The sequence below is a fragment of the Equus caballus genome, chromosome 18, assembly GCF_041296265.1.
Source record: "Equus caballus isolate H_3958 breed thoroughbred chromosome 18, TB-T2T, whole genome shotgun sequence".
Lineage (NCBI taxonomy): Eukaryota > Metazoa > Chordata > Mammalia > Perissodactyla > Equidae > Equus > Equus caballus.
Window position 1 is genome coordinate 925,032 of NC_091701.1, and position 24,243 is coordinate 949,274.

At 47.9% G+C, this 24,243-nt stretch overlaps 1 long non-coding RNA gene across 2 annotated transcripts in view; it reads right to left on the reverse strand.

Moving 5' to 3' along the window:
- Nucleotides 1-24,243, reverse strand: part of LOC111768856 (uncharacterized) — a 229,988-nt gene that overhangs the window by 44,387 nt on the left and 161,358 nt on the right. For both annotated transcript variants that reach the window (XR_011428649.1, XR_011428648.1), the window contains exon 2: nucleotides 6,396-6,490. This is a non-coding gene — a long non-coding RNA (uncharacterized lncRNA). The remainder of the gene's footprint in view (nucleotides 1-6,395; nucleotides 6,491-24,243) is intronic.

The following is a 24,243-nucleotide window of genomic DNA, read 5'->3' on the forward strand; positions in this document are numbered from 1 at the left end:
AAATAGATCGTTGTAACTTCAAGATGTTTTATGTAATCCCCATGGCAACTACAAAGAAAATATGTATAGATGATACACAAAAGGAAATGAGAAAGGAATCAAAGCATATCACTACAAAAAAATCAATGAAACACAAAGGAAGCTGACAAGAGAGGAAATTAGGTAGCAAATAGCTACACAACATACAGAAAATAAATAACAAAATGGCGAGTCCTTCTGTATGAGTAATTAATTTAAATGTGAAATTCCCCAATAAAAAGACATAACTGGCAGAATGGATTGAAAGGAAAAAAAGATCCATCTGTATGCTGTCTAAAACAGACTCACTTTAGACCTAAGGGCACACCTGGGCTGAAAGAGAAAGGATGGAAAAAGATAGTCTATGCAAACGATAACCAAAAGCGAGGAGGGGAGGCCATACTTATACCACACAAAACAGACTTTAAGTCAAAAACTGTCACAAGAGACAAAGAAGAACATTATATAATGATAAAAGGGTCAATTCTCCAGGAAGATATAACAATTATGACCATATATGCACCAAACATCAGAATTCCCAAATGAATGAAGCAAATATTCACAGAACTGAACGGAGAAATAGACAGCAACACAATCATAGTAGGAGGCTTCAATACTCCACTCTCAATAATAGATGGAAAAACCAGACAGAAAATCAATAAGGAAGAGAGGACTTGAACATCACTATTGACCAGTGCACCTAACAGACATAAACAAAACACTCCATCTAACAACAGCCGACTACACATTCTTCTCGAGCATATATGGAACTTTACTCAAGAGAGATCACATGTTAGGCCACAAAACAAGTCTTTTTTTTTTTTTTTTTTTGAGGAAGATTAGCCCTGAGCTAACTACTGGCAGTCCTCCTCTTTTTGCTGAGGAAGCCTGGCCCTAAGCTAACATTTGTGCCCATCTTCCTCTACTTTATATGTGGGACGCCTGTCACAGCATGGCTTGCCAAGTGGTGCCATGTCCGCACCCAGGATCCGAACCAGCGAACCCCGGGCCCCCGAGAAGCAGAACGTGCGAACTTAACTGCTGCGCCACTGGGCCGGCCCCAAAACAAGTCTTAATTTAAGAAGACTGAAATCATACCAGGTATTTTTTCTAAGTACAATGCAATGAAATTAGAAATCAATCGCAGAAGAGGCAGCAAAAGATTTACAAATATGTGGAAATTAAACAACACACTCTTAAACAACCAATGAGTCAAGGAAGAAATCACAAGAAAAATTAGAAAATATGTTATTGTTGTTATGTGCCATCAAGTTGGCTCTGACTCCTGGCGCCCTACGAATGAGTGATATCTACAATGTCCTGTCCTCAACAGACCTACTCAGTTTCTGTCGACTCGTGCCTATGGCTTCCTTTATGGAGTCAACCCATCTCACATTTGATCTTCCTCCTTTCCTGCTGCCTTCTGTTTTTCCCAGCATTATTGTCTTTTCCAAAGAATCCTGCCTTCTCACAATGTGCCCAAAGAAGGGCAGCCTCAGTTGTATCATTTTGCCTCCAGCCGTAGTTCAGGCTTCATTTGCTCCAGGGCCCACTTGTTCGTCTTTCTGGCGGTCCAGCGTGTCCGTAGAGCTCTCTTCCAGCACCAGATTTCAAATTAATCCATTCTTTCCTGCCAGCCTTCTTCACTGTCCAGCTTTCGCACCTGTACACAGTAATGGGAATACGAGGGAGTGGATAATCTTGGCCTTGGTCTCTAGTGACCCTTCCTTACACTGATAATCTTCCCAAATCCTTCCATTGCCGCCCTTCCAGGTGTCGGTCTTCTCTTGATTTCTTGGCTGAAGTCTCCATTTAAATTGATGACTGAACCAAGGTAAACACAATCTTTAACGATTTCAGCGTCTTCGTTGTCTGTGTTAAAATTGTGTAGTTCTTCTGTAGTCCTGAGTTTTGTCTTCTTGATGTTCAAATGCAGTCCTGCTTTGGCACTTTCTTCAGAAGTTGTTTCAAGTCATTGCTGCTTTCTTCCAGTAAGATGGTGTCACCTGCATATCTCGGATTGTTGACATTTCTTTCACAATTTTCACTCCTCTTTCATCTGAGTCTAGCCCAGTTTTTTGTATGACATGTTCTGCATACAGATTGGGGAATACAATGCACCCTCGTCTGACATCTTTGCCTATAGGAAACCTAGCAAACCATTCTGCCTCTCCATATTCTGTCCTGACAGTAGCTTCTTTTTTTGTTTGTTTTAAAGATTGGCCCTGGGCTAACATCTGTTGCCAAACTTTTTTTCTTTCCTTCTTCTCCCCAAAGCCCCCCAACACACAGTTGTATATTCTAGCTGTAGGTCCCTCTAGTTCTGCCACGAGGGACACCGTTCCAGCATGGCTTGATAAGCGGTGCTAGTTCCTCGCCCAGGATCCAAACCTGGGGAAACCAGGGGCTGCCAAAGTAGAGTGCAGGAACGTAACCACCGGGCCACAGGGCCAGGCCCCTGACAGCAGCTTCTTTGTTCACAATTCAGGCTACTCATCAGGACGATCAAGTGCTGAGGCATGCCCATTTCTTTCAGAGCAGCCCATAGCTTTTCATGATCCGCTCACTCAAAGGCTTTACTGTCGTCCATAAAACTTAGACTAAGCGTCTTCTGGAATTCTGTGGAGCACTCCAGTAGCCAACAAATAATCACCGTTGGATCTCCTGTGCCTCTCCCTTTTCGAAACCCAGCTTGGGCATCAGGCATTTTTTGCTCCACATGAGGTAAAAGCTTTTGTTGTAGGGCCCTGAGCGTTACTTTACTTGCACCGGAAATTAGAGCGAGCTTCTTCTAGTCACTGCGCTCCTTGGCATCTCCTTTCTTGGGGATCAGGATGTATACTGAGTGTTTGCAGTCTATTGGCTGTTGTTTCATTTTCCGTATTTGTTGGCATATTCTCGTTAGAATTTTGACAGATTCAGTCTCTGTGGCTTGAAAGTGTTCTACCCACATCCCATGTGCCTTTGTGACTTATTTCCTCCCAGTACTTTCAGGGCAGCTTTCACTTCACTTTCTAGAGTTATGGGTTCCTCCTCCTCAGAATCTTCTTCAAAAGACTCCGTCAACCCTTTGTGTCTTCTCTGCAGGCCTTCAGTGTGCTGTTTCCACCGTCCCTTTATTTTCTCGTCATCAGACAGTGTGCGTCCCTGCAGGTCGTTCAGCATTCCTCATCTGGGTTTAAAGTTCCCTTGGATTTCGCGAGTCTTCCAGAAGAGACTTCTTATTCTTCCTTTTTTGTTGTTTTCTTCTCGCTCTTTGCATTGGCCCTTAGAGTGGTTCTCCTTATCACTATGTGACAGTCACTGAAAAACTGTGTTCATGATTCTAACCCTACTTTTGTCACCTTTTAATTTTGCTCCTCACCTATCCATAACAACTTTTAGTGTTTCTTGTCATCCACCTTGATTTTTCTTTTCTTTTTACTTCAGGCATTGTCTTTTCGTACTCTTCTTTAGCAATATTTCTGGTTTCAGTTCATAGTTGTTCTGGTTCTTGGTCAATTAAGTTTAACAATGCACATCTGTTTTGGGTCAACTTTAAATTCATCAGGAATGTGGTTGACTTATATTTTGGCATTATTAGTTTTTAGTGCTCTTCTTCAGCTCTGCTCTGTTGTTTGATATTAACAGCTTGTGGTCAGTTCCACACTCTGCTCATGGTCTTGTTCTAGCAGAGAGAACACAGCTTCTCTATATCGTGCTTCCAATTACGCAGTCTATTTTACTTCTATATTGGCCATCTGGTCATGTCCATGGAGACAGTCATCTGTTCAGTCGCTTGAAGTATTTTCAATAGACAGATTGTTGGCCTTGCAGAAATCCATGAGCTGGTCTCTTGCTTCGTTTCTGATCCCTAGTCAAAATTTTCTGATGATGTTTGATTCTGGTTTATTTCCTACCTTTGTGTTCCAGTCACCTATAGTTATCAGCATGTCTTGTTTCAGTGTACAATTAATTTCTTCTTGGATTCTTGCGTAAAAGCTTTCACTTTCATCTTCTTCAGCTTCTGTAGCTGGAGGACAGACTTGGATGGTGTTTATGTTAATAGGTTTTCCCAGAAGTCTGATTGATATTGTTTGGTCAGACCTCGCATCATAGCCCCTCACTGCCTCTGCTACCTCCTGCCTCAGTATTAGAGCCACTCCTTTTCTTCCAAGTCTGTCATTTCCAGGGCAGAATGTTTTGCAGATGTCTGACTGAAAGTGTCTCATTCCGGTCCATTTTAGTTTGCTAACACTAAGGACTGCGATATTTAAGTGTTCCATTTTTGGCTTTACAATTTACAATTTACCTTGCGTCGTGCTTCTCATGTTCCATGTTCCAGTTGTGTGCGTGGTACAGCATCAGACTTTCCTTTCACTTTTGTGCACTTCAGCCACTAGATGCCCTCTGGCTTTAGTCTAGTTGTGTCATCAGTAACAGTGCTATTCCTACTTGTTCTTTGCTCCTCTCTAGTAACTGATTGAGTGTCTTCTGACTGGGGGTCTCATCTTCCAGCACTATCTCATATTTCATTTCGGACTGTCTCATTACAGGGTTTTCAAGGTGAAAAAAAAAAGTTTAAGAGAAAAAGAAAAAAATTAGAAAATATCTTGAAACAAATGAAAATGAAATGTAACATAGCAAAACTTATGGGGATGTAGTGAAAGCAGTACTAAGAGGGAAGTATATACATTTGGCCCTCCATATCCATAGGTTCCACATCCACCGATCCAACCAGCCGTGGATAGAAAGGCCTACAATGGTTGCGTCTGTGCTGAATATGTGCAGACTTTTTTTCTTGTCATTATTCTCTAAACAATATAGTACAACAACTATTTACATAGCATTTACATTCCAGAAAATGGAAGCCACTAGCATGGAGAGGAGGTGGAAGGGGGTACTGTGAACAGAGAGAAGAGCTGGGGGGAGCGTGGCAAGTGCCAGAGAGAGCAGAATCTATTAAACGTGACATTTACAAATCTTGCTTTTTATGTGAGGTATAATCTACGCATCTGTTTCCTTATAAAAACTTCAGGAAAATCCACATGATTTGCAAATGCTTTAGGAGTTGCATCTGCAGGTGTGTTTTGGGTGTAACCACTGCTGTTGTGACCCCAAGGAGACCCAGGGACCCTCTGGTCCCCACACCTTGTGCAGTGTCTGGCACGTGGTGGGTACTCTGTACTGTGGTAGCTGGAAGACTGAAGAAACGAAGGAGCAAACAAACGCCCTGACGTCTCCTAACTTCTCCCTCGTGTCCTGCCGAGTCTGCTTGGAGGAAAGCAGGCCTCCTTGAGGACGATTAGAATAGAGAAATTTCAACGTCTCCTCTGCCATGGCTCCTTCCTTGCCTGCTTTTCCCAAATCATCTTCTGCTGATCCCCGACAAGGGCTGATGCCACCTTGCTCCGAGCCCTGCGTTCTAATGGGAGGGGAGTACCTACTCATCAAGCACCTCCCTGTGCTAAATGCCTTTCTAGCTGCTTCCCCTCGTTCCTCATTTAATACTCACAACAATGGACTGTGTGAGATGGTAGCTATCATTACTTCACTTTATGGATGAAGAGAGCTAACCTGACTTGACCACAGCCGCACAGTGAGGAAGTGGGATATCCAGAATCTGAACCCACATCTCTTCTCCAGAGCTTTCCCTTCCCTTTAATTTACTGAAAACCTCAAAGCCTTCAAGGTCCGCTGTATCAAAGTCTCTAAGAGAGGAAGCCCAGGCACTGGTGGGGGTGGCAGTACAGGGAGATTCTTTGGGGAAGGATCTCTCCTGCCATGAGCCCCATCACACCAGGTGCTTCACAGTGAAGGCCAGCAGAAGTCCTGAGAGCACCGCTTGAATCTTCAAAGCGTGTAGAAGAAACGAAATGATGTAACCTCTGGAGAGGACAGGTCCAGTCAGGCTCTGGGGGAGGAGCTGAGAGGCAGAGTGCTGAGCCAGAGCTTGGCCTCACCCACAAACACCTGACCTCAGCCAGTGCAGGCGCACAGCCAGGAGAGGCTGTGGCTGACTGCACAGTGGAGGCTGGCCCACGCTCGGGCAGGGCTACTGATGAGGGAGAGTCCCTCATAGCACACCTCCCTGGCCCTGGGACCCAGGATCTGGGCTTCCTTGGTTGGTGCACAGGAATTCCCCTCTCCTCCTCCTCTCAAAGCCCCCGGGCTTACTCCCACACCTAGACGAACCCCGCCCCCCAACATACACAAGAGCCACTTGTAAGAGCATACACTGTCACATCCAGACTCGTGCATGTAACAAACCTGCACTCACCTGAACACATGTGCGCATATACACACGCAGATGGCTACTGTCTTAGGCACAGATTCATGGCTGCAAAGAACAAAAATCAACTGAAACCATCACAAGAAACGTAAGAGTTTGATGGTACCTGAGCATGATGGCACCTGACAGCCAACACCCGGGTTGCAGGAGCCCCACTTGAGAGGGAAATGCCGCGACCACACTCTCAGGCTAGGCTGGGACCTGGAAAAGAGGAGGAAGGCAGAAGGAGAACCAGAGGGTGAGGCGGAGGGCAGCACCAAGCACAAATTGCGCCCACGTTGTACTTGAAACAGGAGAGCCCTGGCTGGTTCTGAGCAGAATCTGCAGTCCTGGCTGTGACTCTCCCTAAGGATGAGAGAGTCCTACTCGGGCAAGTAGGGATGACCTCCAGGAGGACTTGTCCTCCCCTCCCCGACATCAACACACCCACCTCTTCTCTGCACCCAGATCCAGCCATGGTGACCTCTGTTTCCAGTGGCTTCAAGGAAGGATTGAGAACAGTGGATTAGAATCCTAATCCACAGTTCTTAGGAGTTTTCTGAAAGATCCTGGAATATGTTTCTCCCTGGTGTCTCTCAGCTTTCGGTTTTGTTTTGCCCCCATGGGTTTATTCTGGCAGCCTCTCACTGGCCTTAAACTTGTTCCTAGTCCCCACTACCCTCCTAGCTGCTGGCGGGCCCTCCTGCAGCTTATAACCCACCACAAACTCAGTTCAGAACCAGCCAGCTCTCTGTGGACCTTGCCTGGATACGACGTCTGGCAGTTCTTCAAAATATTAAACACAGAATTACCACATGGCTAGCAATCTGACTCCCGGGGACATATCCAAGAAAAATAAAAACATGTCCATACAAAACTTGTACACAAATGTTCATAGCAGCATTAATCAAAATAGCCAAAGAGTGGAAATAACCCAAATGTCCACCAACTGCTGAATGGATGAAGAAAATGTGATATACCCAACACTGGAATATTACTCAGCAATAGAAAGAAATGAAATTCTGATACATGCTACAACATGGATGAAACTTGAAGACATGCTAAGTCACAAAAGACTACATGTGGTACGATCCCATTTATATGAAGCATCCAGCATTGGCAAATCGACAGAGACAGAAAGATTAGTGGTTGCCAGGAACTGGGAGAGGAGGGTAAAGGGGTTCTTTTGGAAATGTTGAAAATTAGATCTTGGTGATGGTTGCACAACTCTGTGACTATACTAAAAATATTGAATTGTACACTTTAAAAAAGCAGATTGTATGAATGTGAGTTGTATCTCAATAAAACTCAATAATGTATACACACATAGAATAAAACAACATACATACGTGTATGTGTGTGTGTGTGCGCGCGTCTATATACATCATGTCACTGCTCCTTTCAAAACCCTCCAGGGTCTTTCTGTCTCACTCAGGGTAAAGACCAAGGCTTTGCAATGCCTGTAATTCCTTACGCCATCTGTCACTACCACTTCTCTGACACCTCGCACTACCTACTCCTGGCTCACTCCACTACAGGCAAACTGGCCATGCTAGGCATATCTTGACACCCACATCCCTCACTAGCTAGCCCTCTGCCTGGAATGTTCACCTCCTGGGATCTTCATGACTCATGCTCTCTCCTTCTATGTGGAGAAAAGTAAAGTTGACCTTTCCTTCACCTGCTCTGCAGCACCTCTATATGTAGGAGTGAAGGCAAAAATATATGGAATAAACATATAAAAATATAAAACATAAAATATTTACAAAAAATATGTGGAGTGAACAAAAATTTAAAATATATAGAATAAACAACATCTAAAAATAAATAGAATATTTCATTTATTGGGAAAATATATGGAAATAATCTATGGAAAATAAATATATGGACTAAATAGTATGTGGAATAAACAATATCTTCAAAGCACAAATTTGTAATGTCAGTAATTGAGGAAGATGACTAAATTAAATTAGTCCATTAGTGGACTAAATGCTCCAATCAAATGCCATAGGGTGGCCAACTGGATAAAAAAACAAGACCCATATATATGCTACATACAAGAGACACACTTCAGACCTAAAGACACTCACAAACTGAAAGTGAAAGGACGGAAAAAGATATTCCATGCAAATGGCAAAGAAAAGAAAGTGGGGGTAGCAATACTTATATCAAACAAAATAGACTTTAAAACAAAAACTGTAACAAGAGACAAAGACGGGCACTACATAATGATAAAGGGAACAAGCCAACAAGAGGCTATAACACTTGTAAATATCTATGCACCCAACATAGGAGCACCTAAATATATAAACCAATTATTAACAGACATAAGAAGAGGAATAGACAGTTACACAATAATAGTAGGGGACTTTAACACTCCACTTATGCCAGTGGATAGATCATCCAAACAGAAGATCAAGGAAACAGTGGCCTTAAAGGACACATTAGACCAGATGGACTTAGTGGATATATACAGAACATTCCATCCAAAAACCACAGAATACACATTCTTTTCAAATGCACATGGAACATTCTCCAGGATTGATCACATAATAGGCCACAAAACAAGTCTCAATAAATTTAAGAAGATCAAAATAATACCATGCATCTTTTCTGACCACAAAGGTATGAAACTAGAAATCAACTACAGGAAGAAAACCAGAAAAGCCACAAAAATGTGGACATTAAACAAAGTGATACTGAACAACAATTGGGACAATGAAGAAATCAAAGGAGAAATCAAAAAATTCCTGGAGACAAATGAAAATACAACATGCCAAAATCTGTGGGCTACAGCAAAAGCGGTTCTAAGAGGGAAGTTTATAGCAATTCAGGCCTACCTCCATGAACAAGAAATATCCCAAATAGACAATCTAAAAGCTCATCTAAAGCTACTGGAAAAAAGAAGAGCAAACAAAGCCCAAAATCAGCAGAAGGAAGGAAATAATAAAAATCAGAGCAGAAACTATTGAAACAGAGACTAAAAAAAATAGAAAAAATTAATGAAACCAAGAGCTGGTTCTTTGAAAAGATAAACAAAATTGACAAACCCTTAGCTAGACTCACCAAGAAAAAAAGAGAGAATGCTCAAATAAACAAAATCCGAAATGAAAGAGGAGAAATTACAGTAGGGACCTCAGAAATACAAAAGATAATAAGAGAATACCATGAAAAGCCATACACCAACCAATTGGATAATCTAGAAGAAATGGATAAATTCTTAGAAACATACAACCTTCCAAAACTGGACCAAGAAGAAGTAGAGAACTTGAATAGACCGATCACAAGTAAGGAGATCGAAACAGCAATCAAAAACCTCCCAAAAAATAAAAGTCCAGGACCAGACGGCTTCTCTGGTGAATTCTACCAAACATTCAAAGAAGACTTAACCTATCCTTCTGAAACTCTTCCAAAAAATTGAAGAGGAGGGGAGGCTTCCTAATTCATTCTACGAAGCCAACATTACCCTGATACCAAAACCAGACAAGGACAACACAAATAAATAAAATTACAGGCCAATATCACTGATGAACACCGATGCAAAAATCCTCAACAAAATACTAGCAAATCAAATACAACAATACATTAAAAAGACCATACATCATGATCAAGTGGGTTTCATTCCAGGGATGGAGGGATGGTTCAACATCTGCAACTCTATCAACGTGATACACCACATTAACAAAAGGAAGAATAAAAATCACATGATCATCTCAATAGATGCAGAGAAAGCATTTGACAAGATAGAGCATCCATTTAGGATAAAAACTCTAAATAAAATGGATATAGAAGGAAAATACCTCAACATAATAAAGGCCATATATGACAAACCCACAGCAAATATCATTCTCAATGGAGAAAAACTGAAAACTATCCCTCTAACAACAGGAACCAGACAAGGATACCCACTGTCACCACTCTTATTTAACATAGTATTGGAAGTCCTAGCCAGAGCAATCAGGCAAGAAAAAGAAATAAAAGGGATTCATATTTGAAAGAAGAAGTGAAACTGTCACTCTTTGCAGATGACAGGATTTTATATCTAGAAAACCCTAAAAAATCCACTAGAAAACTTTTAGAAATAATAAATGAATACAGTCAAGTCGCGGGATACAAAATCAACATACAAAAATCGGTTGCGTTTCTATACACTAACAACGAAGCAGCAGAAGGAAAAATTAAGAATACAATCCCATTTACAATTGCAACAAAAGAATAAAATACCTAGGAATAAACTTAACCAAATAAGTGAGAGACCTGTACACTGAAAACTACAAAACATTGTTGAAAGAAATCGAAGAAGACACAAAGAAACGGAAAGATATTCCATGCTCTTGGATTGGAAGAATTAAAACTGTTAAAATGTCCATACTTCCTAAAGCAATCTACAGATTCAACACAATCCCTATCAAAGTTCCAACAACATTTTTCACAGAAATAGAACAAAGAATCCTAAAATTTATATGGAACAACAAAACACCCCAAATAGCCAAAGGTTTACTGAGAAAAAAGAACAAAGCTGGAGGTATCACACTCCCCGATTTCAAAATATACTACAAAGCCATACTAACCAAAACAGCGTGGTACTGGCAGAAAAGCAGACACACAGATCAATGGAACAGAATCAAGAGCCCAGAAATAAACCGACACATTTATGGACAGCTAATATTCCACAAGGGAGCCAAGAGCATACGATGGAGAAAGGAGAGTCTCTTCAATAAATCCTGTTGGGAGAACTGGACAGCCACATGCAAAAGAATGAAACTAGACCATCCCCTTACACCATGCACAAAAATCAACTCAAAATGAATTAAAGACTTGAATGTAAGACCCAAAACCACAAAACTTCTAGAAGAAAACATAGGCAGTACGCTCTTCGACATCGGTCTGAGCAGCATATTTTCAAGTACCATGTCTGATCAGGCTGGGGAAACAAAAGAAAAAATGAACAAATGGGACTACATCAAACTAAAAAGCTTCTTCACAGCAAAGGAAACCATCCACAAAACGAAAAGACAACCTAACAATTGGGAGAAGATATTTGCAAACCACATATCATATCAGGGGTTAATATCCAAAATATACAAAGAACTCACACATCTCAACAACAAGAAAACCAACAACCCAATTTAAAAATGGGCAAAAGATATGAACAGAGATTTCTACAAAGAAGATATACGGATGGCCAACAGGCAAATGAAAAGATGCTCAACATCATTAGCTATCAGGGAAATGCAAATCAAAACTACAATGAGATATCACCTCACTCCAGTCAGAATGGCCATAATCAACAAGACAGGAAACAAGTGTTGGAGAGGATGTGGAGAGAAGGGAACCCTCATACACTGCTGGTGGGAGAGCAAACTGGTACAGGCACTATGGAAAGCAGTATGGAGTATCCTCAGAAAATTAAGAATAGATCTACCCTATGATCCAGCTATCCCACTGCTGGGTATTTATCCAAAGAACTTGAAAACACAAAGGCATAAAGATACTTGCACCCCTATGTTCATTGCAGCATTATACACAATAGCCAGGACTTGGAAGCAACCTAGGTGCCCATCAAGGGACGAATGGATAAAGAAGATGTGGTATTTATACATGATGGAATACTACTCAGCCATAAGAAATGATGAAATCCAGTCATTTGTGACAACGTGGATGGTCCTTGAGGGTATTATGCTGAGTGAAATAAGTCAGAGGGAGAAAGTCATATACCATATGATCTCACTCATAAGTAGAAGATTAAAAACCACGACAAACAAACACATAACAATGGAGAATGGATTAGTGGTTACCATAGGGGAAGGGGGGAGGGCAAAGGGGAGATTAGGCTCACATGTGAGGGGGTGGACTATAATTTGTTTTTTGGTGGTGAACATGATGTAATCTACAGAGAATCCTAAATTTATTATGATGTACATCTGAAAGCTATATATTGTTATAATCCAATGTTACTGCAATTAAAAAAAATAATTAAATAAATTAAATAAATAAATAAATAGTCCATTAGTGCACTGACTCCCTTTGTTCCTCATCAAATTTGTTTTTGTAAATCTACAACCTTTTACTATGTACCTAAAGAGAACATATTTTAAATATATGAGGTTAGTTGCCTATGAGCTGAGGCAAGGAGAGTAAGTATTCAGGAAAAAGGGGGAAAAGAATAAACAAAATAATTTAAGATAGAATAATTTATAATAATTTGAAATAAGTTAAAATTAAAATAATATTTGAAGAACAATATTTGAAGAGATAAAGACTGAAAATTTTCCAAAATTCATGAGTAATACAAATCCTTAGATTCAGGAAGCTGGATAAATAAAGAGAATCTCACAGTTAAACACATCAAAGTGAAACCTTAGAAAACTGAGACCAAAAAAAAGCTTTAAAAGAAAGCAGAGGAAAAAGACAGGTGACCTTCAAGAATTACAGTGAGAGATCTCCCAAGATCAATAACAAATGCGGAAGTCAGCGCAGCGATACCAATGATGGACTGAAAGGATGTAACTGCCAGCTTAGAATTCCGTACCCGTGAAAACAGTCTTTAAGAATGAAAGTGAAATAAAGACATTTTCGGATACACAAAAACAGAAAATTCTCCACCAGCAGACAGACACTAGTAAAAATTCAGAAAGTATTTTTTTGGCAGAAAGAAATGATCCTGGATGGAAAGTCAGAGATGCGGAAGGAATGAAGGAGAGTGAGAACGGCGTGTGTGTCCATCTAAATGAATCTAGACTGTATTGCACAATAACAATACTGTCTGTGGCATTTAAAACATATGAAGAATTAACCTACGTGACAACAACTGCATATTGTTGGCAGGGGAGTAAATCGAGTTAAAAGAATATTCTAAGATCCTTGCGTTGTCTAGGAGGAGAGCAAAGTTACCAGTTAACACTAGATCTTGATTATTCAAAAATGCGTGTTATAATTTTTAGGGTAATTACTAAAATTAAAAGAATATATAGGAGAGAAACAACCTAACTTACTACGTTAAACATAAACAGATTAAATGTTTCAGTTAAAAGACAAAAAGGACACAAACTAGCAGACTAGATTTTTTAAGGGAAAATCACTGTAAGCTGCTCATGAGACATATCTAAAATCTAACCCAAGGGTTCAGAAGGTTTGAAAGGAAGATGGGGAGGGGTACACACACCTTGTAGGCCTACCCAAACCCCATCTGTGTGTGGTGTGCAGAAGTTACAGACAGCCCATTAAGACTGGACAGGAGGTCACCTCCCGTGAAGCAGAACCTGGACCCTCTCAGATCAGCATCAAAAAGAATCGTCCGGTGGGAGGAGTGCCGAGCAAGGCCGCGGCTCCGTGTCTGTGGTCCACCTCTGGCTGGGCTCGGCCCCCTCCTCAGGTGGGCCTCTGGGGTTGCTGCTGCTTCATGAATGCCTTGAAGGTTTTGTCAATGCCAGGGAAACAATGCCTCTAGGCCCTCCCCTCCATTCCCTGCAGAACAGCCTGGAAGATTCCACAGCCCGTGACCTGGGCTCAGGGAAATTACCACAGAAGCCTGCGTGTGCCCCTGAGCACTGGCGTCCTCCTCCTCAGCCTGCACCGCATTCTCTCAGCTCTCGGCGCGCCCCTCCTGACCCAGCACTTAGAAATCTCTGAAGTCAGAGGAGGAGGAAGGGTTGAGGCCTTTCTTCCACTTATGGCACGCTGCTCTCCTGGTTTGGGATTCCATCAGGACAACACAATACAATTCTACCAGGACAAAAAGGGTGAGGGTTTGGGCCTCACACATGCAGACTCAGACTCCATTGGTGTGAATGTCTCTATTACTCTGGAAACATTTTTGGTGACTCCCTGTTCCACGCAATCCACAAAGATGGCCTAAGAGCTGGTCAGTCTGCTACAGCCCTGATGCTGGATCATCCTCTTGTAAGGGGCAACAGCCCTCCTGCTCACAGACATGCAGAATATCGGATATAAAAGAGCATTATCAGACGCTGTCACAGGCTTCTCTCGGGGAGAAGACGCGGAATGGCTGCTTCAGATGTTTTGCAGAAGGAAGGAATCGACCTCCCTGGAGCAGAGGGGGGGACCACCCACCGAGGACTGAAAGGGGGCAGCTCTGTTCTTCCTGCACACTCTACTCACACTCAGAGCATGCTGCGTCTGCTCTTCAGCGCGTGGGGCTTCCACACATCCAGCAATTCTTTGTGACACCAGCTGGTGTCCCACAATTAATCCACTCTGACACTGTCTACCCGGAGTGAGTGCAGACTCCGCAGGTTAAGGGCTCAGGCCCACAAGACGGTGCCCGGCACTGCAGACCCCAATCCCAAGTCCGGGTTATCACCTGAGCTTCTGACCAACCAAATATAAGTCAGAGGCTTCCAAGACTTCCCTCCTCGAGGCCAATCATCGGCGGGAGGGGCTCACAGGAAAGCATCTACTGACCAGACTACTGGCTTATTATGAAAGGACACAACTCAGGAACAGCAGGCGGAAGAGAGACACGGAGCGCATGCGGGAAGGTGCAGGGCTTCTGCGCCCCCTCTGGACACACCAAGGCACAAACTCTCCAAACCTCTGAACTTTTCTTTTTTTTCTTTTTTTGGAAGCTTCATTACGTGGGCGTTATTGATAAAATCATTGGCCACTGGCAATTAATTCCACCTCCAGCCGCTCTCCCCTCCCCAGAGGTCACATAGGTGTTGAATGAATCAATGCAAACGCTCCACACTGCCTTTCCCTGTGGCCTCCCCACCATTTCTGAATTAATGTGCTGTCCTCATTTGGAAGATGTGGAAAGTGCTCAGTGGGGAACTGGGACTCCAGCCCAGGGCGGTACAGCTCCACAGCCTGGCCCTTCGCGCCTGGCTGTTCAAAACCAGCCCTTCGAGGTCAGGGTCAGGTGTGAGATGCCCGGTGCATGGTGGCGGCCAGCACTGGTGCTCCTTCTGCCACCCCTGGAAGCACCCAGGTCAGCCCAAGGTGAAGCCGCCTGCAGTGGGAAGGCCCCCGAAACCACAGGCATCCACTCACTGGTCTCTACCCGCAGGGCCACACAAAGACTCAGGGTGAAGCAGGATCCAGAGCCAGGAGGCGGCCCCATGGCTCCGTCTCCTTCTAGCGACCAACCGGCAGCCCCTCCAGCTCCTACGCATGTGACACAGGGGGATGTGGCAGCTCTTTGCTGCCACGGCAGCCCCAGACCAGAGCTGGCGTGAGCAAGAGTCAGCGGACCTTGTCAGTTCCCAACACTTGCCCCGCTCCCCCCCCCCCCCCCCCCCCCCCCCCCCCCCCCCAGAACTGCCTGGGTTTGGGCAGATCAGCGGGGCATAGGCCCCGTCACTCAGGCGGCGGATCCGCGGCGCTGTGCTCCCCCGGCAAGATCCTGGCCCAGCACCTCGTGCTGCTGTGGGCTGCTGTCTGCAGGAAGCATCTAGGTCCGGGTCTCAGTCCTCAGTTGGTTGAAATATTCAGAAAACCTTCTAATCACAGCTAGACTAGGGAAATAAAGTTGTTGTTGCCCCTTCCCCATCTGCTACATTGCTGGCAGCCTGTGCGCTCGGAGAAAAGCAAGGCCGAAGTGGAAAAGCCGTGTTCTTTCTCGGAGGCGCGGAAGGAACAGGCCTCCCGAGGGTGGAAGAAAGACCCTTCGCTGGAGCGGCTTTCCTCACAAGGAGAGGGACTCTGGCCTGGGGCCACGGCTTATGATGACAAATTTGTTCCCAGAGCCCAAAAGAAAGCGTGTTCAGCCGGAAGCTTCAGCTTGAGTTTGTGAGAAGAGGGGGCGTCTACCTCCGCGTCAGAAAAGGCGCTGCCCAGAGACAGGGGCCAGCCCCGGAGCGCCGCCCCTGTGCAGACTCTTCACCCTGGAGCCCTGAGCGATGGCCTCCTGGAAAACCTTGGGGACCCTCTCCCAGGGCGCAGTGCCCAGCACACTGGGGACTTAGGGAAAGATAGTTCCATCAGATGAAATTAAGTAATTGTGCAGCTAACAAACGCAGAACTTTTGCTTTAAATCGCTCATCTATTTTAACCCTCACAACAGCCCTGTAAGGCAGGGGTATTGTTATTATCCCTACTCACAGGGAAGGAAATTAAAGCACAGAGAGGGTTAGCAACTTGTTTCAGATCATACGGTATAAAGAGTCAGAGCTGGGATTCGTCAGGCAGCCCAGCTCTACCGCATTTTTAATATCATCTAGTGAAATGGAAAAAATGGAGAGAAATGAACTTCCTGGCTCTTAAGGACCTCACAGCTGTACCAGGGAGGAAAGACCCCTGCTACTAAAAGAGTTGACTCTTAATTCAGCTTAAATTTGAATCTGAAGTTGATTTCTGACCGTATCCCAAAATGGGTTACTAAATGCTTTGATGATTTCAGAGCGTGGCTCTCTCTGTGCTGAGATGGCCTGGAACATGAGGCCTGATCCACGAGGTGCAGTCTACAGGATAAATGTGAGGTTCCAAATCTGAGGTCTCTGGACACCCTCTGCCTGAGTGTCGTCCGTAGCCGGGGACGCTGCCCGGAGGAGCCAGGTCACAGGTGTGTGGTTTCTACTCCAGCAGGGGAGGCCCTCGAACTCCAGTGCCTTTTGTTCCCAAGGGGCGGGGCCCTGTTCTGGCATCCAGAGCTTACATCAGCAAGGGGGATAGAGGGAAACTTGAGCACATCCAGGAGGCTGAGGCGTCTGGGCAGGACGCATGAGGTGGGTAGGGGAGGAGTGTGGACACAGACACACCTGCACTGCTCAGCCACGGCAGGGAGGGTGCGTGGCCAGCTGATCCTGACTCGTTTCAGCGGCAGGGCTGGGACCTCTGGGTGCCGTGCAGCCTGTTGGGGCTGTGTGTGGAGGATGAGCTCGCTAACGAGAGGATGCCACCGTCCGAGTGAGCCAAGTGAGCAGAACCGCTTGGGATGACATATGCTCAAGGCTTCATTTTAGGCATGGGATCCTGCGTGGTGTGGAACTGGGTGATCAGCGTGTGGAAGGCTCCTGTCTTTGCCCCTTGGATCGGGGCTTGAAGTCAGCAGGGAAGGAGGAAGTGGATATGCTGGGGAAAACAGGAAGAACAGAAACCCATGGGAAGCCCCAGGACCAGCTGGAACCCAAGCCTCCAACTTGGATGATGGGCATCCTGCAGGCGAAGCCAGCGCCCTTCTCCAGGAGCTGAACATGCTCAGACCCAAGCTGAGGGAGGGTCCAGCAGGGGCTGGCAGAGCTGCAGCCAGGCTGCTGCCCACACCAACAACGTGAGCCAACAGGGGAGCATGGGCATTTGTGAGACCTTGCCCAACATCCTCAGTGTGAAAAAGAATGTGGCACTGCTTTGCTTCCATATCCCAAATCTCATGCAGAATGTCTCCTCTGAGTGCTAAAACATAGATGGCTCTTATGGCCCCACTCACCCTGAATGCTGTGCTGTGCAGTGGTCAGCATCCCGCAGGCATGGGTGGGCTCATGGTGTCTCCCATGTTCACTTCTCTTCACCCCAACCCAGGCTTCCTATACCCGGGTCTCTTGAAGTCCGTCTGGATTACCCCATCTCCTGTGGCCAAAGCCAAAACTTGGGCATCTCTCCAGGGAGAGTCAAGACCCCCTCACCACTTTTCTCATTGGTCTCCTCTCCCCCCAGGCATCAACGCCTCCCTCTGCCATTAGCCACAACCTGAAGGCCTCTGTGCATCTCGGTTCTCGCAGGAATCCTCACTCAGAAGCAGCCAGCACTGTGCTCCAGGGTGGGAGCCCTTCTCCACCTGCAGGGCCAGGCTTAGCACCCAGAAGGGTGGTTTTCATCAAATGGCTGGACTTCCAGGGTGGCTGAGGTCGAACCCAGCAGCTCCCGAGGACTGGATCAGATTCCAGTGCACCACTGAGGGCATGGCCCTGGCGCCCAGCGGGCTCTCGTCCTGACTCCTCCAGCCCAGCCTTTACCCTGTGCCTGCTGCAGGGAGGCAGAGAGGGGAGAGTTTGGGAAAGCAGCCCGAGGGCTCCACCATGCTGCGCACCAGATGCACCATCTCTTCAGGGGCCACAGCAATTGCAGAAAGAGCCTCCCTATTCCCACTGAACGACGCAGAAAGTGCTGGGAAGCAATTAAGAGACCTGTTCGCAGGCAGTGAGGAGGCCAGAGCCCACCGTCTCTGTCTCTCCTTTGCTCCCTCCCGTCTCACCTTCCCTCTCTGGCAGTGTGCTCATCTTCGGGGGAGAATGTCACCAATCCCCAGGCTGTGCCAAGCTCAGCTGGGGGCTGGAGCGACTCAGGGGAAGAAGTGGGCCCTGTGCTCCTGGAAGACACACCTGTGGCTGAAGGCCTGTGGAGGAGGCTGCAGGTGCCAAGGGGTGAAGACCATCTGCATGGGGTGGATGCCAAGCTGAGAGACAGCCGCTGACCAGGCCGCAGCCCCCTCAGCCTCTTCCTCAGCCTGACTCGTGTGGCAAAAGGGGCCTGGCTCTCTGCCTCGCAAGCTGTGAGAGGAGATAGGGACAAGGACAAGCAAGAGCAGCCAGCCTCACTCACGTGGGAGGAGCCCTCATTCCCTGATGCCCACTCCTGGGGTGAGGATGAGAAAATGGGGCGGACACACTCGTGAAATGACGGAAAATATATATATTGGTATCTGACCCTGGTTCCTGACACCAAGTCCCTAAGACCTTTGTAGTCTCCTGGGTGACAGGAGTGTCGTTTGCTTTAATGAGGTGACTGTGTGTGGGCTCCTGGATGGCGCTGGTCACCAGAAAGACCAAGCCTGGATTAGAAGCTTGGAACTTTCATCCCCAGCCCCTGTTCTCTGGAGAGAGGAGAGGGGCTGTAAATGGAGTTAATAATCTGTCACTCCTCCATAAAAATCCCACAAGTGTGGATTCAGAGAGCCTCCGGGGTGGTGAACACGTAAAGGGCTGGCAGAGTGATGCATCTGGAGAGGACATGGAAGCTCCACGCCTTTCCCCATGTACCTCACTCCACGACCACTTCACCTGTCTGCTTCATCATATCCTTTATAATAAACTGGCAAACATAGGAAGTGTTCCCCTGAGTTCTGTGAGCCATTCTAGCGCATCATCCAACCCAAAGAGGGAGTTGTGGGAACTCTAGTTTATAGCCAGTTGCTCAGAAGTAGTGGGGACAACCTAGACTGGAGGGGCAGTCTTGTGGAACTGAGCCTTAACTGGTGGGATGGAACACTAGGCAGACAGTGTCAGAATGGAATTAAATTGTGAGATTAAAGTAAATTGCTGGTGTTGCAGAGAATTGCTTGATGTGTGGAAAACTGACACCTGGTGTCAGGAGCATTGAGTGCCGAGTGAAGGGAATGCAGGAGTGCTTTCCTAGATGGTGCTCGCTCTCCGGGGCGCCCACGGCCACTTGACTGGGCCCAAACCAGAACAGAATGTGGAAGCCCACCGAGAATCACAACCCTAGCACAGCGGTGTTTGTGCACTTTCAAACTACATTCACATGGAAAACAAGACACTTGGTTCCCAGGACACACTCCAAAAGCAGCTGCCTGTAGTGAGGGAGTGTAGGGGGAAGAGAGAATAAAGGGAGGGAGGGAGGGAGGCAAGGGTTGGGGGTAGAGGAATGGGGAGAGGAGGGAGAGGGAGGGAGGGAGGGGGGAGGAATTCTGCTATTGTTAGAAAACTAACCAGCATAGATGACTGCTGAGACTCTGTATTAACTAAGTTAACAGGCGCTAAGCAAGCATCTATCATTAGTGGACCACGTGCCCTGTTTTCCCAGCATGCTCCTGGTTGACATCTTGGTCCGGGTTCAGCAGAAGCATGTTTGTCCCTGCTCCACCCTCTGGAGGGCGATGGCTCCAAAAGATCCATCAGAGACTCCAGCTGGAGGAAAGCAGTTTACACTGAGAGGTCCTAGCCAAGCTGTGAGGACAACCCACTGCCCGCTATCCCCCTACTGGGGAAGGGAAAGGAGCTTAGAGCTGACCACTTCCACCCAGCATGAACTCCTCAGAGAATGGAGACAGGCACCCGCTCTATGCCAGGCGGAGCTGCCCTCGAGGAGATGGTGGGCCACATGTTTCAGCCGCACCACTGTCTTCCTGCTGGAGCCAACTCCACTTTCAGGTCTCAGCTCTTGGGTGCAAGGGCCACCCCACCCATCCTGTACCAAGGAGAGCTCCCGTCCTTTCTGGAGCAGAACAGCTGTGCCACACCTTTGAGGTGTCCTGCCAGGCTGGATCACATCCTCAAGTATCCGCAGGTGTAAAGCCCACCCTCTCTGCACACTCCGGGGCGCCTTGTTGGCTGTGGCATGGCTGGATGCACGGTCGGCTCCAGGGCAGGTGCACTGAGTTTCGGGGTGGAATCGAGGAAGGGGTTTACTCTTCAGGGTCAGGGGAGCAGGGAGAGGCGAGGAAGGGATGGCCAGGCCAGCTCCCGCATCGCGTTGGTCCTGCTGGAATCTGTGTGCCTGGAAGGCGTGGGGACGGCTCCTCAGAGAACGCAGCAGCTGATGGCGGTGGGAGAGGTGGTAGGAGTGAGAGTGGGTATCCTGCCGGGGAGAATCTGGGGTCTGGCGGTTGAGGGATGTCTCCCTCTGAGCCGTCTCTCTAGTCAGCCTGCACAGACTGACAGTACTTCTGCTATCACCTCATTTCCAGGAGATCAGGACTGTGGGGGAAGCTGTCTCAGCACACCTGAGCACTGTGCACTTTGTGGCATCAGCTGCCTCTGGCTGGGATGACCCTGCTCATGCTTCCTGACCATGATAACTTAGCCAGCTGGACAGTGGCCCCTGGACAACCCCAGGGGACATGGGGCAAGGATTCAGCCAAGTAACCCAGGTGCCCTATTTCATGTTCATTCCCTCATGCGTTCATTCAAGTCCCCGCCCCTCAGGGACCTTCTGAGGCCTGTTCCCAGGTGAGAAACCTGATGCCCACAAAGGCTGGAACTTCCCCAAGGCCACAGGAGACAAAGTCAGAAGCACACGCTGTCGCAGCCCTGCCGTCCCCCTGCTCTGTCTGGCTGACCTTCCCACAGCCAGAGGTAAGGGGGCCTGCCCTGGGCCAGCTGCTCCCTCTGCCCCATGCACACCGAGTCCCTGTCATGCCCCTGTGACTTGGCTACATCCCCAGGGAACCCCCTCTTGAACCTAGTGGGTTCAGGACATAACCCCCCATCCCTTCCTCATGCAGTAGAAAGTCAGCCAGACCTGGGATAGAATCTTGATGCCTCTCCCACCCTGGAGTGGATGACTGTGGGACATCGTAACTTCTGAACCTCCATTTCTTCATCTGTGAAACGGGCTCCTGATGCGGGTGAAGTGCCTGCTCTGTGTGGATCCGGGCAGTGGGGAGAGTGGCTGTTAGAAGGCCGACAGGCTGGCTGGAGCCCTGTCTCCGTGCAGCTCAGCCCCGGGGCCTTCCGATGGGGGCTGGCACACACCCACACGGATAGGATTCTGAGCAGCCCATAGCACGACCACCTGGATCATTTCTTCACACCAAACCTAAAGGTTCTTGTGAACACAACCTAAACTGCTGCCAAACTGCTTTCTTTTTTGAAAATTGTGATTGTTTCTGTGTAAGGTAACTGATTCACAGAGACACAAATGCACACTGTGCCGAAACGTCTAAATCTCTTCTCAGTTTCCTGCTTTGCATGGGAAGATGAGTCACCAAGGCACTCGGATGCCCCAGATGGGAAATGAGGGTGAAGGACCCTCTTTCAGTCTTTCTGTTCTGCTTGAGCTCCCATGTGTAAGCAGGAATGATTCACACGCACACACACTGACCCTCTGGAAAGGCGTCTCACACCAGCGCACAGTCGCGGGGGCCAGCAGCCAGGCATGCCTGAGTTATGAGCGGATTTCTCCCTGTGTGCCCCGTTGCTGAGAGCAGCCTTGGCCTGGCTCCCGGGCGCAAGGACCCAATGTCTATCCCACTGCCAACACGGGCCAGGCGGACGGAGCAGGACAGGTTCAGGGCTCACCGTGTGGTGGGCGCGATGAGGACAGTGAAGGTGTGGCCAGCGGGCAGCACTGCAGGGCCACCCTGGCTCTGGCACCTGCCTGGCTGTCCCCTGCCCACGGGTTCCCGGGGCTGGTCTCCAGGGCAGGGCCGGCTGCTTCAGAGAAGTGCTCAGCTTGTGGTCAGCTGCCGGCCTAGCCTAGAAGGGAGGTGGGACTGGGAGAGCTACCCAGCGCAGCAGAACGCGAGCCTTCACTCAGGTCCAAATGAGATCCTGGAGAGTTCCGATGGGGCCCCCTTCTCAGGATCCTCAGCCCCTCCTCTCAGAAAGCAGGTCTGTGTGGATGCTAGGTCAGAGTACATGGATGCTCTCCAGCTGCAGGGTCCTCCTCAAAGGACGGCCCGGTTCCACACTGTCCTCCTGTGACATGGGGGCCCCGCCCACCCCTGGGTGAGGCTGTGCCCAGGGGTCACTCCCATGCGACCGACGCTTCCCTCAGGGCCAGGCCTGCTCATGAGACAGCAGACAGAATTCACAGCCTGGGCAGACCCACTAAGGGAGACGAAGCTACAGCTCGGACAACTCAGGCTTCTGGCTCTGATTTATTCTTCCTCCAACTAAACCTGGGTGTCCTCTTGGCCCCGATGGAGGAGGAGGACAGCCCTGCCCTGGGAACAACACTGCTTGGCCCGCACTATGCCCACAGCCCAGCTCCCTCCAGAGAGGCCAGGCGGAGCCTTTTCCATCCTGAATGGGGACTTCTCTCAGAGCCCCTGGCCAGGCCCCTGTTCAGAGAATGCAGCCCCCGGCCTTCTGGGCCTGGAAGAAAAGCTACTTGTTGCCTAGCAAGGGCACTAGGTGGGCATCTTCATCATGTTTTATGGCCCCTTTCTTTCCTGCAGCCATCTCCTGCCTCCACCCACTTCTCCCCACCAGGCCTGGGAACATACCACCATCCGCTGCACACAAAAGCCCATTCTGGCCTCTGTGGGGCCAGGCAGCCCCGCGTCACCCAGAGACTGGCGCCTTCCTGCCCAGCTCAGTCCCCTCCTCTGCCCAGCCTGGACCCCATGCTGGTCCAACTCAGCCCCAAGTAAGCCCCCAGCCACAGGCCTGCCTGCTGCCCCATGTCAGCTGCCCTGTCTCCTCTCCCCTGAGGCCAGCGATCTAAATTGCCCCCTTTCTCTCCAGGGGCCACCAGCACCAGATCCGGGTCCACTTCCTTTGCTGCTCTTGCCTGTGGCCCTGGGTGTGCCCTCACTCCAGTCCTTCATGCCTCCAAAGCCCAGCTCAGGCCCCTCCCATGACACCCCTAGAGCTGCTCCACACTCTCATCCCTCTCCTCGAGCCACAACCCACATGTGTGCCAGGGTGCACAGGCCACAGACACACACACACCACTTCCTGGAGCATCACACACGCAGTGGTGGTAACTTACAATTCAGTAGTAGAGGCAGACGGGGTTACAGATGTCGCTCCCTGCTGTGCGTGTTGACGCTGGGCCTCGCTTCAACAGCAGGAGGCAGGAAGCACCCCAAAACCTTGGGGCTTAATGCAATCATTTATTATTAACACTCTCAGTTCTGCAGGTTGACCAGGCTCAGCTGAGAGGCTCTCTGTGAATGGAAGAGGGTCACCTTGGGAGGGGCCCAGGCTCAGTGAGCGGAGCTGCTCGGGAAGGGAAATCCTACTTCTTCTTACTGGTATCATTTATCGTTAAAGCAATAATAAAAAGATTGTCTGTCACTCCTTCTCTCATCAACACCCACTCCCCCTGCCAGGCACTGGGAGGAGAGTCTCAGCTCCGTGGAACGTGTTTACCTCACATAAAGTTCGTGCTGACGCCTCGTTTCACGCAGTCAGGCTCACAGCAACCTTAGGAGGCAGGTACAATGATCGCCCAGGTTTTACAGATGAGGAAAGGCAGGCACAGAAGAGTCAAGTAACTTGCCTCAAGTTGCCCAGCGCCCATGCTCCCAGCTGCTCTCTGCAGGTCCTCAGGCCACCTCTGACATAGCATCCAGTGTGGCCAGCTCATTCCCACACCTGTGGGAACCAACC